At 41.0% G+C, this 14,844-nt stretch overlaps 1 protein-coding gene across 1 annotated transcript in view; it reads left to right on the forward strand.

The window, feature by feature from the left end:
- LOC146181930 (uncharacterized) overlaps positions 1–14,844 on the forward strand; it is a 28,691-nt gene that overhangs the window by 7,939 nt on the left and 5,908 nt on the right. The window lies entirely within an intron of this gene.

Here is a 14,844-nt window from a genome sequence, read left to right on the forward strand (position 1 = left end):
TATGTATGTATGTATGTATGTTCTCTTCTGCAGAGCTCAACCAACAAATCAAGAGCGAATAAATCTAATGCGAAGGTAATAACTTATTTGCTTGCCGGTTGCTCAAACCGATTGGACTTGTGCACGAATGGCAGAAATACAATTTTTTTTGCTTGCTTAATTCAGGTAGGACTTATTAGGAGGAATTAGCCGTCTTCTGATCATTATTAGTGACTGGGGAGGACATTTAAGGTGTATACGCCACTGTACCATGCGTTGTCCTGTCATTGTGAGCGTGTTGTGTTTTATGTTAGGTTACTAATGGGGTATCTTAGGCAGTATAGTGTCGTTAAGCTATTATAGAGTTTTAAACTTGTGAAGGCGATTGAAAATATAAAAGGGCAAGAAGATATTTCTGCTACCTCAGCGTTATTCATAACGTTGATACATGTTGCTGCGAGTTTATAACCATGTCTTATTATGTGGAAAGTGCCATAACTTTCACTGAAGTAATTCGTGTTGGTACCCAGGATCAGGTACACGAATAACCAGCACAAGAACCTTTTTTGCAGGCCATTGGTAAGCGTAACACACTGCTTCTTAAAGTGTAAAACATTATTAGGACAGCGCTCAAGCTATAAATTCACTTGTCTTCTCGCAGAGCTGGTAATTTGTGCTGCTATATATACAGCGCTTCAAAGGCGGGAGAAATGATAAATTGTATGTTTTAAAGTCTTTCCTTCCATGCTTGGATATAGGAACATGCCACTGCACAGGTCAATAACTATCGAATATCCGTTTAGAATTTTTTTGATTACAAGCAGATGTATTAAGTAGGCCACCCTGCGAGTCACTGCTGCAACAACCATGACGACGTCCACGTAAGGGGTGGACAGCAAGGAAGGTATACACTTACAGCTAATCTCATTCCTCTCCTCTGTGTGAGAGTCCCTAAGTCATGAGATCTGACGGCGGTCCCGGGGACAAAAATTAAGAGTTCGAGTTGCCATATGTTCGATATGGTTACAGCTGTCTGACCCATGGAACCTGTAAATTTAGTTTCAAGGTTCAGATTGGGCGGAGCCACAAGCATTATGTATTGCACCATAACTACTATTTGCTACGGTTAGAGCCATGGAATTGCAATGCGTAATGGAATTGGTTGCGTAATGAATATTTTGCAGTTTGCGCAAGTTTGTTTGTTGGACATCGGCTATCGAAACCGTTCCTACCGTCCGATCCAGATAACAATAATGCATAATAAATCTTAAGTCCTTTTCGATAATGTCACTGCTTTTGATTCGTTACTTCATCACTCTGCCATTGCTGGTAATTCTTGTATTGCATGTGAAAATAAGAAGCTGGCCGGTCAGGTTGTCGCAACTCATGATAAATTAGTTCCAAGGAGATCTAGTTCTCTGCATTATAATTATTTCAATTACTTCATTATACTACTGCTCATTCAATTACTCTTTTATTTCCGCACATTCTAATATATCGAGAAGTGCAACTTTTTTTACATCCTGTGGCCTCCGCACGTAAAAAGCTACTGAAGAAAAAATGGAACGTCTTCTTGACGTCGGGGAGGCGCATGATGGGCCTGTGTGGAATCAAATGTGACTATCCGCACGTGGCTAAGTAGGGGATCTAAGAACACGGCAGGAATGACTGGTCTCTGGTTGTGGTGTTTGTTCACGCAAGTTAAGTTTAAGACAACATACACCGCCGGGGTGGTGCCGTGGTTAGGGAGCTCGGCTATTATGCCCAAGAATGCGGGATTGAATTCCGGCCTCGGCAGCCCCTTTTCTTTTCGGCGGAGGCGACAAGCTAGGCGCCCGTGTGTTGTGCGATGTCAGCGTACGCTAAATAACAACATATAGACTAAATTTCTGGAGTCCTCCACTACGGCGTCTCTCACTTCCTGAGTCGCTTTAGGACGTTAAACGCCGCAAACCAAACGAATTAAGACAACATACACCAGCGTCTAGGAATGCCAGACAGGGCGTAGAGGAATTGACTGCACCACACCGCAAAAAAAAAGAAAAAAAAAAAGAGAAGATTGATGAGTTCAAAGAAAAAGCAATTAGTGCAAAAAAGGTTAAGGCGGACACTTAAACTCCATATTTTAGGGTTTGACGACCCAGCATTAATTCATTTCTTCTGCGTATCCCTCTGAGGATACTCGTTGTCATACATGATAAAGCGAAAGAAGGAACAACAAATTACAGCTAGGGGCATATCTATACGGGCAACCGCATATTTTAAGTTTATCTCCCTACTCTTAGCCGAGAGAGCGATTGGGGAGCAACCACCAAAGCTGGACAACTGCCCACAGCTGCAAAACGAACGGGCCCATTTTGCGCCTTAACAATATGATGGGAGACCTCATTTTAATATATGAATTTCGAATACAGAACGTTGAACGACACTTCATACGTGCGTTAAATTATGCTTATTCCACTGCACTTCAAGAAGCCACCGTGTTTTCCCCGCCTCGTCTAGAGGAAGGCAGGGTTATGATTAGAATGCTTGACACTATACAGCTCCTCAAATCAAACGCCTACACTTAAGTGTATGCTCAACCTGTAGCACACAGCAAGAAAAGAAGCCCGACAGTTTGCAACTCTACAGTTGTAAGACCATCAGTGCGCGTGGTGCTTGCGGGTACAACCAACGATACCGGGCGTTCATTTCCAACTTCACGAAACTGTGGGGGTGGGAATCCAAGACTTAGCGAGGAGCTCCTTAAATGCTAGTTTGGACCGTACGATGTAGTTCACCGTTTTAGAGATATGATATTATTGGGAGGTTGTCATGCTTCGCCGAGATGGTGCAGTGCTTAAGTTGTCCGACTACTGTTCCGTATTAGCCGTTTTCCAACCCGACCGCTGGCTGCTGCGCTTCGATGGATGAGAAACGGAGAGGCGTCCGTGTGCTGTGCGATGTCAGTGCACTTCAAGCAACCCCGGGGGTCTTAATTACTCCGTAGCCCTCCACCACGGCACCTCTTTCCCTGTTTTCTATTTCACTCCTACTTTCCTTCAGGTGCCTATAGAACACGTGAGATAGATGCTGCGCCTTCCCTTTCCTGTGAGCCACTTATTATATTAAGAGCTTCCATCCCTACCGCGTACATCAACCCCGTAAAACTGGTTTCTTTGATGTTGGTCACGTGGTTTGTCTGAAAGCTTACTGTGACCAATAGGATCACGTTTCCTGACCCTTTTTACTGTACGCACGGTTTATACTTTTATTTAGATATGTAAGCGCATGCATGCGCACAGAGCAGATGAATCTTTCCGGAGGAGAGTAGTAACATGCGTACCATCTATCGGAAATATTCAAGTGACGTCATCGACTCCATTTTGTGGGGCAGAGCACAACGTCGGCTTGCACTGCTGACTGTGCTCTTCACCACAAAATGCAGTCCATAACGTCAGCTGTCCAAGCCGACACAGATAATGGAAAGCCGGTTAAATATGTCTGAAGTGTTTTGCAATGCATCATGCACAACAAAATGGCTGCCTTTGTGACATAGGTGTATTTTGTACTAGGATTAAGAGAATATTATCAATAAACATATTTTGTGAGGCTCACAGATGAAACCATGTGTCAACATCGTACTCGGCTCAAATAGACGCGCTGGTTGGCGCATGTTGCTATGAAAGTCCCTATTGCCTAATAATACTATAACTCGGCAAAATTATAATGGGCCACATAAAATGTACAGACTTTCTTCGCTTTCAGCTTCTGCCTTAGGAATAATATCGGGATGAAAATTATCGGTATTTTATTATTTATTGATTTTCTGCTACAATTGTTATTTTCTACTATGCGCGTAGTGCGGGGCGGATGACAAGCTTGGAGATAGCTGTGGCAGGAGAGAATGTGTGTGCGTTCCAAACCCCAAAGGACAACATATACTACCGCATCATTGCATATGGTCACCAGCTAGAGCCATATTTCAAGACAAGGTCCGGGAGAAAATCCGTGAAAAAATAAAAGCTCAATAAAAAGCTTTCTGAGCGAAGATCGGTTTCTTTGAGCCTCCACTTACTGAAACGATCGCGAACAGTGGGAGCTGAAGACAAAGATCGACAATTATAGGAACAGTGTCCGAACAACAGTATGGACATTATCACTCACAATAAATTATTACAAATGTTTAGAAACAAGAATACCTCAAAAACATTTCTTGTTTCGATAGGATATGCTGAAAAATAATGTTGCAGCGACCAGCACTACCAAACATAAATGATAACGTTTTGTTAAAAAAACGATAAACGATAACATACTGTTGTTCGCAGATCCGGACCTTGAAAGAGTAATCCACATTTCAAAGGAAATAACAAGAAGAATAAGATTGGGACGGAGCGCATTTGGCAAGCACTCGCAGATTATGACTAGCAGCTTACCGGTATCGCTCAACAGGAAAGTATACAACAGTTCCATTTTACCTGTACTTACCTATGGGGCTGAAACGTGGAGGCTAACCAAGAGGGTTTTACTTAAGTTGAGGACAACCCAGAGGGCTATGGAATGAAAAATGGTAGGGGTAACATTAAGAGATAGGAAGCGTGCAAAGTGGGTCAGGGAAATAACTCAAGTTACCGACATCCTAGTGGAAATTAAGAAGAAATGGGCATGGGCAGGACATGTAGTGCGAACAGAGGATAACCGATGGTCGCTTAGGGTAACAAACTGGATTCCAAGGGAAGGAAAGTGTAGCAGGGGGTGGCAGAAAGTTAGGTGGGCGGATGAGATTAAGAGGTTCGCAGGGGTCAAGTGGATGCAGCTAACACAGAACCGGGTTAAGTGGAGAAATATGGGAGAGGCCTTCGCCCTGCAGTGGGTATAACCAGGCTGATGATGATGATGATGATGACAAAGGAAACTTTTCGCAGTGAAATTCCACACAAAATGAAAGGTTCCAAATTATTTGCTAAACATTTGGTCCTTAAAGTGGCCTTGCAACCAGGGGCGAAACCTTTAAACACTCTGATTCGGTTGCCTTATCACAAAATTATTTACTACCGACCTTAAAACTCACTCGAAAAATATCACTATAGCAATTATTTTGAAGCCTATACTCTCCTCTTCCACAAGAAATACATTGCCAAGAATCAAGACTGTAATGTTGAAGCTAAATGTACACTTTAAACTCGAGGCATATAGTCATTTCATTTTGGAGCCGAAGTCTGCGTAGCATGAAGATGACGTGACATGAATTGATGAACCGTTTAAGAGAAATGTTCACTTAGTGCGCGACAGCTGGCGCCAGTCGTACAGCTGCCATTTCAGGCCTTTTAGTGCTGAATCACTGGTCTGTTTAAAGTTGAATGTGAAACGTATTTTAAAATGGTGTGCGAATTCGATGCTTTTAACATGCTTAGTGCTCTCTGATAGCTGAACTCTGGCATTGCGAATGAAATTCGAAAATAAACGCGTCCGGATCAGCCCTCGGCATGTCCTGATGGCCACTGCACGTAGCAGCAGGACAAAAGAGATGTTTAGCTTTCCAGAGCTCATTTTTCCTTCCGCTCGTCCTGTGACAATGAGCAGTCCATCGTTGTGCACGCGTCAGTACCTGGTGGAGTGAAATAAGACAAAATAAAAAATGACACCTACTTGGCATGCACAGGGCTCGGGATCGTGCCATGCCTTTAGAAGTCTCTGATATTAGTGTGTATTCTTGGTGGTAAAAACCCCTTTGCGAATACGACAGAAGACGTACCGAGACCTTAGTTGTCCTTAAAGAGCGCAGCAGCGAAGCGGAATAAAATACTTCGAACACTTTGTAAACAAAGGAAGAATATGATTTGTATACTTCAACTAATTACCTACGATAATTGCCTCGGTCACTAAGTGTGCTGTGAATTGCAGAGAAAGATACAAAATGTAGGTACTTCACGGAACACACCCGTACTTCCGAGCAGCTTTTGCCTTATATTGGGACAATTTGTCCAAAATGTTGTACTACTCAAACCACTTCAAAAAATTTATTGTTTTGCTTTGGATTCAATTAGGTTAACGGACAATAAACTAATATATGGCTATAAGTGGGAGTTCACATGCACAGACATGGGCACGCTTAAACGTCATGCTTTCCTCTGGGCCAGAAAGTGCTCTCTACTTATATTTAAGGGCAACAATATAGACTACTAAAAAGAGCGGCGACGCATAAAAACCTTACGCAGCATGTAAATGTAACATTGGCTCCCCAACGAGGGTCAAGTCCTTATCCTTATCGTACTAAAGGTAAAAGGGAACAAAGTACTGATACTGACTATAAATTTCTTAAGCCATCAAACAAACAAGCAGGTCGATTTTATCTACTGCCCAAGATTCACAAGGTTCCCGCCGAAGCATTGTTAACTACAGACATATCAGGAAGACCAATTGTTTCTAACAATATTACGCCGACAGAAAATCTCACAATATTCCTAAATCAGCACCAAGCCGACTTCTCGACCTAGCTTTCTTCGTTTTTGCAGGCCACACTACACTTTCTCCGAATAATTGAGTGTATTAATAAAACTAGCAACCTTGCTGATGACTGTATACTTGTCACGCTGTACGTCACAACACTCTGCACTATAGTACCCCTATCAATGAAGATGTCAACGCTCTTCCTCAAGTAATATTAAATACCCCCCCCCCCCCATATGTCCCTGAGGATTATCTATCGCTCCTTAAACTAGTTCTAAGTTTGATTTATTTTGAGTTCGATTTATGCTATTATCTGGAGGCATTTGGAACCAGTATGGGTAATCCATTCGCGCAGACCTACGCGGATATTTTCATGGGAGTTCTAGAATCGAATATACCAAATTCATTTCCGGAAAACAAAAAACCACTTATATGACTTAGCTATATTGACGATATTTTCATGATATGGCAACATGGATCAGAATCACTCCAGTCGTTTTTCTCGCATCATAAATATTATTACAGTAGCCTTAAATTCACTTGTCAGTCGCCACAAGTCAGTCTACATTCTAGACACCACTGTGTCAGTGGAAAATGGAAAACCTAAACGTTCCTTGTACAGAAAGCCAACAGATAAGCAACAATACCTAGATTTTAACAGTCGTCATCTGAGACACTGTAAGCAAGGAATATTTGTAGGACAGGCGACACGGCTTAGAAGAATATGAAGTAGCGATAATGACTACCTAAACGAACTACATTCATTGAAAGCAACACTTATTCAGAGGAAATATCCCGGTCATGCGCACCGCACCTATTGCGCCTTTCCGGTTTCCGCGCATGCGCACTAGTGGCCTGTCTAACACACGGCGAAACGCTCTGGTCGTATACACGCTATATCTCGAGGAGGTGGCTGCTAGGCAGCGGCGGTGATAGCGATGCAACTACGGTGGAAATAGTGCCAAGGCTAAACCCCTCCATCGCGGTCAATGTACCTTTCGCTACAAAAACCACAATCTAGTAGGTTAGACTCATTACCTTAAGAAATAAAACTATATACAAGAAGCGACAAATTGCACACTGGGCTTCAGTGAAAGAAACCTGTAAGCATGGCGGTACGTCTAATGCCGTCACAGTTTACTTCTATTGGGATTCTACATTCCCAGTACGTTTTCCTAAATCACAATAATTTGAAATAGTGGAGCGTGCTGCTGCTAGGGCGATTTATTTATAAGCTTCTCCCGGCAACCAAGGGTGGACCTTCTGCTCATTTCATAGTTGCGAAGATTTGATTTCATTTATGGGGTTTAACGTCCCAAAGCGACTGAGGCTATAAGAGACGCCGTAGTGGAGGGCTCTGAAACTTGAGACCACCTGGGGTTCTTTAACGTGCACAGGCATCGCACAGCACACGGTTGCCTTGCTTTTCGCCTCCATCAAAATGCGGCCTGGATTTGATCCCGCATCCTTGAGTACAGTAGTTGACTGCACAACTGCACCCCCACGACGAGTCAGTAAGGAGTAAGCCACATGTTTAATATCAAGCAATAAACGCATGAAACATTATCCAATTATGGGCATCACTAATATTAGACTTCATTTGTGGCCCTCAGCCCGGTTACCAATTACTGAGCTAGATTGTAAGGGAAAAGATAGAAGTTTCGCTTTCGCTTTTTCAATCTAGTCAATCATAGGAGATTCTAGCGCGTGCTGTGCCTATAAATTAGAGATTTTATTGATTTCAATCGGAATCTAGAGAGTTGCAGTTGCTGCGGGGCAAATAATAAAGCGACCCAATCAGTATCATACGTGCTTATGTAGTTGAATGTTGAAATCTGAAAATTTCGAAATCCTGTATTTCCCTCTGCATTGTAATTAGCCTCGCGGCGAGAACTGGGCCATCACACGAAACGCGCTAATTTTTTCTTGATTTCTAGTCATTTGTAATGACGCATGGGACAAAAGTTTCTAAATTGGAGTAATTTTTGCGCAAGGAAACAGATCACGAGAATCATCCAAATGCGTAAACATTGGTTGCAGCATGGAATGTATTTATGTCGTTTCAAGGGCACACTTTGCAACGTGTAATAATTGTATTGCTTCGAAAAAACACGCGAGGCGTGTTTTTATTGTTGCTCTCAGCACCAACAGCGGAAGGTCAACATTTCTTGCAACCTTGTATATTAAAGTCAGAATTCAAGACGTGCGGAGCAGAACACGGCACCTTCTTCGGTTTTGTTCCGAAATAAGGACACGACGACAGACAGTTACTTTAAGAACGGAGACAAAAGCCTGTTGCGCACTGTCCTGTGCTCTTGAAGTATACTATGAACATTTATGTGGTCTGTGTGCTTGGCTCTGGACTGTTTCTGAAATAGCGGCTGAGACACACATGCCATGCAAGATAGGTCATTCGAAGACTGCATCGCGTCGTCGACATTGCTTGTCTCGACACCTTAACTTCTATAAATGGCCTGTAGCAGGAAATTCATCCGGTGACACTAACCGAAATTCTCCGCCACGTACGTCTCTTGTACTGAAACGATATGACTTCGGGTTCTCCTGACCTTCGGACCTGTCAGGCATAAATAACCTCTTCCACCGGATTTGGCATATAGACTGATGGCTTAGCTATTTCTCTCTTTGACCTATGGTGAGAACAAATTTTTACTTTGATGGAAACAGGAGGGGCTCCTCCGTCACTCGTTGAAATTGTGAAATAGTTGCAATGCCTTGCGTCGGTCGTCAGTAGGACCTTGCAGCACAAACATGAAGCGATGGTCTCTATAGAAGGGCGGAAAAATTTCAAACCTCTCCGGAGAATAGCGAGGGTGCGGTTCGCCTAATTATTTTCGTTATGCGCTAAGATCACGAAAGATTGCATAAAACGATAAGTTTGAGATATCCATAAAGTGACACAGATGATATTACAGAGTCAGCAAAACAATTCATAGGAGTTACATAAAAATGGGACGATGCACAATTTTTCACAGGTATAAGCAATAGTATCTTTCATTTGACTCGTTCACTTAAGATGACAGCTTGACAGGTGTCTGTCAACTGAGCGTGTAAATTTTTCCGTGTGTACGAAAGACAACGAGGGGCAAGCTGCAATATATTACAAAACATTGTCATATATTAGGAGTCCTATTTTTTGGGAGGAAAGGATTTAAACTGATATTCATGAATGAAAGTAAAGAAAAGTTAAATGTGTGGCACCCTCCTTTATTTCGTATAAATTATAACAAATATCCTGCTACAAATTTCGATTTTCTGAAGTACAATTCAGTTGTGGTCAAAAAGGCGAAAAATTAGTAATCACATTGTTTTCGGAAACACTTGTTCAGAGGGCACTAAAGGGACGAAATCGGCGGCGTATAAAGATTCGTTTTCTAAACATGCTTAAGAGAAAATTATGCCCATTCTTGTATTAGAAAGGCAGAAGTGCTACATACCTGTTATTGTTCTCTTATGTCCAGGATGCACCATGATGTTTATAAATGCAGGTGAATCGTGCATCCAGAAGCATTCACAAATGCATGCCTGTGGTCTAAAAGTGTATGCCTTTATTCTACGTGTTTGTCTTTCATCTGTTTGTTGGTGCGGTTTGTTCGATTTAAGTACGAGCAGTTCTTCGACGTATGGATGGGCCGATGTATGCAGTGTACTGTGTAGAGTCACCTTATATATATATATATATATGTATATATATATATATATATATATATATATATATATATATATATATATATATATATATATATATATATATATATATATATATATATATATATATATATATATATATATATATATATATATATATATATATATATATATAAGGTGGCTCTACACAGTGCACTGCATACAAGAAGGAAAGAAGCCAACAGTCGGCGAGGCCAAGGAAAGCATGCTTTCCTTGGCCTCGCCGACTGTTGGCTTCTTTCCTTCATGCATCATACCGAGCACCCTCATATCCCCTTCATTTATATATATATATATATATATATATATATATATATATATATATTTGCGTGTGTGTATGTGTACAAAACACGTCATGACAAACGTAGCGCTGGTTTTCAAGGTGCGAGGGATGCGCTGAAAGGAAAAGACTGTGGGGGAAGGCAGTAGGTGTGGAAAATTTACATTATGCTCCATTTTTCAGTCAAAATCTTCCTCTTGGCTGTTGTTGAATTCGAAGCATGTAGAAATGTATTCCGAAAATGTACTGGATGTGCAAGCGGAGGCACTTGGGGACTCCTGTAGTACCTCACGATGGAGGAGTATTCGATGTCATCCAGCATGTTCGCATTCTCAGCGTAGTTGTATAGAGAATGACAAAACATATTCTCCCTTAAATATATAGGTTCTAAAAAGTATTCATAGAAATCACTTTTATGGGAAAGAACAGACAAAATATTCTCTTATAATGCCGCTAACAGATGATGGTAGTTACCCAGTTTTTCCATGCGTCGCAAAATGTTGCTTTTAATCTGCATGAGCTCACAGTGAGTAGGGGCGAGAGGCGCAGAAAACCATCGTGCGCTTTTGTGAAAATACCTTTCTGGAATCTACACATAATTTTCTGATGCAGTCAAGAGCAAAATTGTGTTACTAGATTGTATTCTTTTGCTTGCAAAGCACCAGTTCCTATTGTCATAAAATCTGTGGAATGTGTTAGTCACAATAATTAGCGGAAACCATATAGCTCCACGAGGAGTACTCTATGGTTAATTCATGGTTATGGTGAATCTTTTGCGGATGTTGAAAACAGCGTTAGTGAATTATTTATGATTATATCGTGGTGCTTTTCTAAAGCTTTTGTGTATATGAGCGTCCAACCACAGGAAGCTGCATTGCGGCGCGGTTGAATGCGGCGCGAAGTTTGCGCGTAAGTTCAAGCAAGTCGATGGCGAATTGTCGGTAATGGTTCTGTTTCCTGACAGCCACGGGAAAGCGATGTTTTAACTGTGATGTAGTGCATAATGATCTCCAAGTCTGACTACGCGTCGTGTGGTCGCATATGATTTCATTCGAATGAAGCCGTTACAAACAAATCGAGAGGCAGAACGCTTAGTACAGAGGAGTACTCCTCTTCGTCTAACGGAACTTACAAGTAGAGCACATTTGAAGCATTAAAAACGGCTTCATAAGCATTGGCAACTCGAAAATATGTTTACAAATGCTATCTATAACGATGCGTAAAGATGGGTACAGAAATTAAAAGGTATCCGAATAGCAGCGCTAGCCATTCTTCCTACAGGAGAAATTGCCGATATCTGGGCATCGCTGTAATAACTGGAGGCGATTGCACGGGCAGCTAATTCCGAAAATAAAACCTCTGAACTACTGATCTAAAATAGAGAATGCAAATGCTGCAGCCGCATAATAGCGAATTGTAAGGTACAGGATAAACCACTACAAGATGCATGCAGGCTTGTTACTGACAGGTGTTTGTAGAAGGTGATTAGCAATTCCAAACAAATCGGATGTCAAACCGCTGGACCTTTGGACGTTAAATATATATTAGCATGCTTTGCATTATTTATTATAATATTTATCCTATTATCTAAGATCAGTTACTGCTTCCTCTTTCTCATATGAACTCATTCAATGATCACAGCTTTAAGGTAGGGATCCCGCACTGTGAATCACACTTTGCTTGAATTCGTTTATTTTTTGAAGAGCAAATGACTGGAGCCACCTCCGTGCCGTTGCCATCAGCGATGCCAAAACGTTCAAGGAGCCTACTAGTGCTTTTCTATGCTGCTCCTCTCTGTAATGCCTCTTGGCCTCGAGAGTATTGGAAATAAATAAATAAATAAATAAATAAATAAATAAATAAATAAATAAATAAATAAATAAATAAATAAATAAATAAATAAATAAATAAATAAATAAATAAATAAATAAATAAATAAATAAATAAATAAATAAATAAATAAATAAATAAATGCAATTGTGTGACATGCTGGAAAGACATTATTATGCTAAACAATGGCAGAATGAGAAAGAACCTAAGATGTTAAGCAGAAGTGCATAAATACATGAATGTTTGCCTCTGATTGATTGGTCCATATAATAACAATGGTGCCTTATTGTATGTTTCTTGACGGATTTTCCCTGCTTCCTTTCAAATGTTCTTAGCATATAGATTTTCGCCAAGAAGAAATATTCCGCGATGAAGCGAAGATCAAACGTCATGACCTCTGACAGGATTTCACTATATGTACACTTCTTTTGTATAAAACTGAAGCACTAATAAGAGCAAGGAAACATTGAGGAATACGTTCTATTTGCTGTCGGATGAATAGGAAGAGCCAGAGATGGAGCTTTCAGTTCGTTCACTGTGTTTTATCTTGGCATTGGTTGCTATCTCTGAGTAAGCATCAACTGTTTTCTTTTTGTTTAGATCACCTTGATTTTAAACGATAGATATGGATGGGGAATATAGATAGCAATATCAGGACATTTTTTTTTACTTTTCATGGCACCTCTGCATGCAGGTAGTTCGATAACAGGGCGTATTATTTTTGATCACTTATGATTTAGTAATTAAACCTAGAGAACCTTGCACCCCGATCATTCTTTCTTATTTTTGACATTCTTAAGTTTTACGAGAACATAATCGTCAGGTAATAGCTGCTTCAAGAAGCTTTTAACAAGGATACCCATAGGTTAAGTTTCCTATTGCAAAACCCAGTAAGAAATCAGTAAGTTTTTCGCGCTGTTCTTGCCCCTTTTTTCGCGCTCGATTTGCTGTGGACGCTGCAGGCCTGCGATATTCACTGGAGCAGTGACGCGAAGACACTGGGTGCGCTGGTACGATGGGGAAAAAGGCAGGGATTAGCTTTTTGACGCTGGGTAGGTTGCTGGCCTCCACAATGCGCCGAGAGAAGCGCTGTGTGTGAGCTGGGGCCGCTCTGGTCCCAGTATCGTTTAGGAAATAGTCCGAAGTCCGGAAACTGGGAGGCGAGAAATAAGGCGCACGTGAAAAATGTTGTTGAAGTAAGCGCTTTTTGATTCGACGTCGTTGCGCACATATATAGAAAACAAAGACGGACACGATCCTGCCGGTTTCTATAAGTGAACATCTAGGTGTCGTTCACGTTACGTATACATAAAAAGAAAAAGAATAAAGAAGACATAAAAAGGGGAAAAGAAAACTGAGACCACACGAAAGTAAATGACGCGAGCGTTATGAAAAGCAAAGAAGCCATGACACATGGGTCTCCTTTGATCATGCGTGGAACATTTCTTTGAAAGGTGTAATAAGGATGAAAAGCACTTCCCTGTTTTCCCCCTTTTTTTTCTTCTTTTTCTTTTTTTTTTGCATGTGTACGTACTGCCCCTCACTGTCAGCAGTTTAGCCATGTGCCTTGGTATATGCTTATTATTTCGATGTTTGGTGATGCACTTTTGCGCACGCGTGGGCTCCGTAGGATTCTCGATGATGTCGCGCCGCCACATGTCAATGCTTTATTGTTATTTCAAAGCAGTTGTAATCTCCATCATGACGAATGTGTGATTGCTTGAGTGTTACCTATGTTAGTTTTGGTTTATTATTAGATGGTCACCGTGATTAGTACGGATACAGATTGACCTAGCCTATAACTATAGGCACTGCCTGTAACCTGGTTTTTTCTCATGAAGGCTAGTCCCGCGGCCGAAATCTCGATACATTCGCTAAAAGTAAAAAATACTTCATATTGCTTCTTGTTGTAGTTGCCTTGTGAAGCCCGGCTCTTCTCAAGAAAGGCAGGGTTCTTGCCGAAACATGGACTAAAATAAAACTAAAACTAAAGCAGTATCAAGCATTTTTTACATGTGCATACGTCTAGCAACCAAGAACGCCTACTTTATATATATACTTGAAATAAAATGGACCAGGTGAAGAACACTATAGTGTTCTTCACTTTGTCTATTTCTTTCAAGCATATCCAACCTATCCCTAGGAAATTCTTCTGCCTTATATATATATATATATAGGAAATGAGGGTGCTCGTTATAATACATGAAGGAAAGAAGCCAACAGTCGGCGAGGCCAAGGAAAGCTTTCCTTGGCCTCGCCGACTGTTGGCTTCTTTCCTTCATATATATATATATATATATATATATATATATATATATATATATATATATATATATATATATATATATATATATATATATATATACGTGTGTGTGTGTGTGTGTGTGTGTGTGTGTGTGTGTGTGTGTGTGTGTGTGTGTGTGTGTGTGTGTGTGTGTGTGTGTGTGTGTGTGTGTGTGTGTATTCTGTCTTACAAATAGCGACATTCCAAAGAAGGAGGGTTGCCACACATGGAAGACACAAAATAGCGAAGTATAAACTGAAACAAGATGAAGTTCACGCTTACAATTATTGTGACTTGTACAACAAAATTGATTTCGTTTTCGTTTTTGCTCTTCCGT

This window comes from Amblyomma maculatum, chromosome 8 (assembly GCF_055883805.1).
Source record: "Amblyomma maculatum isolate TAMU_Amacu chromosome 8, ASM5588380v1, whole genome shotgun sequence".
In the NCBI taxonomy this organism is placed as follows: domain Eukaryota; kingdom Metazoa; phylum Arthropoda; class Arachnida; order Ixodida; family Ixodidae; genus Amblyomma; species Amblyomma maculatum.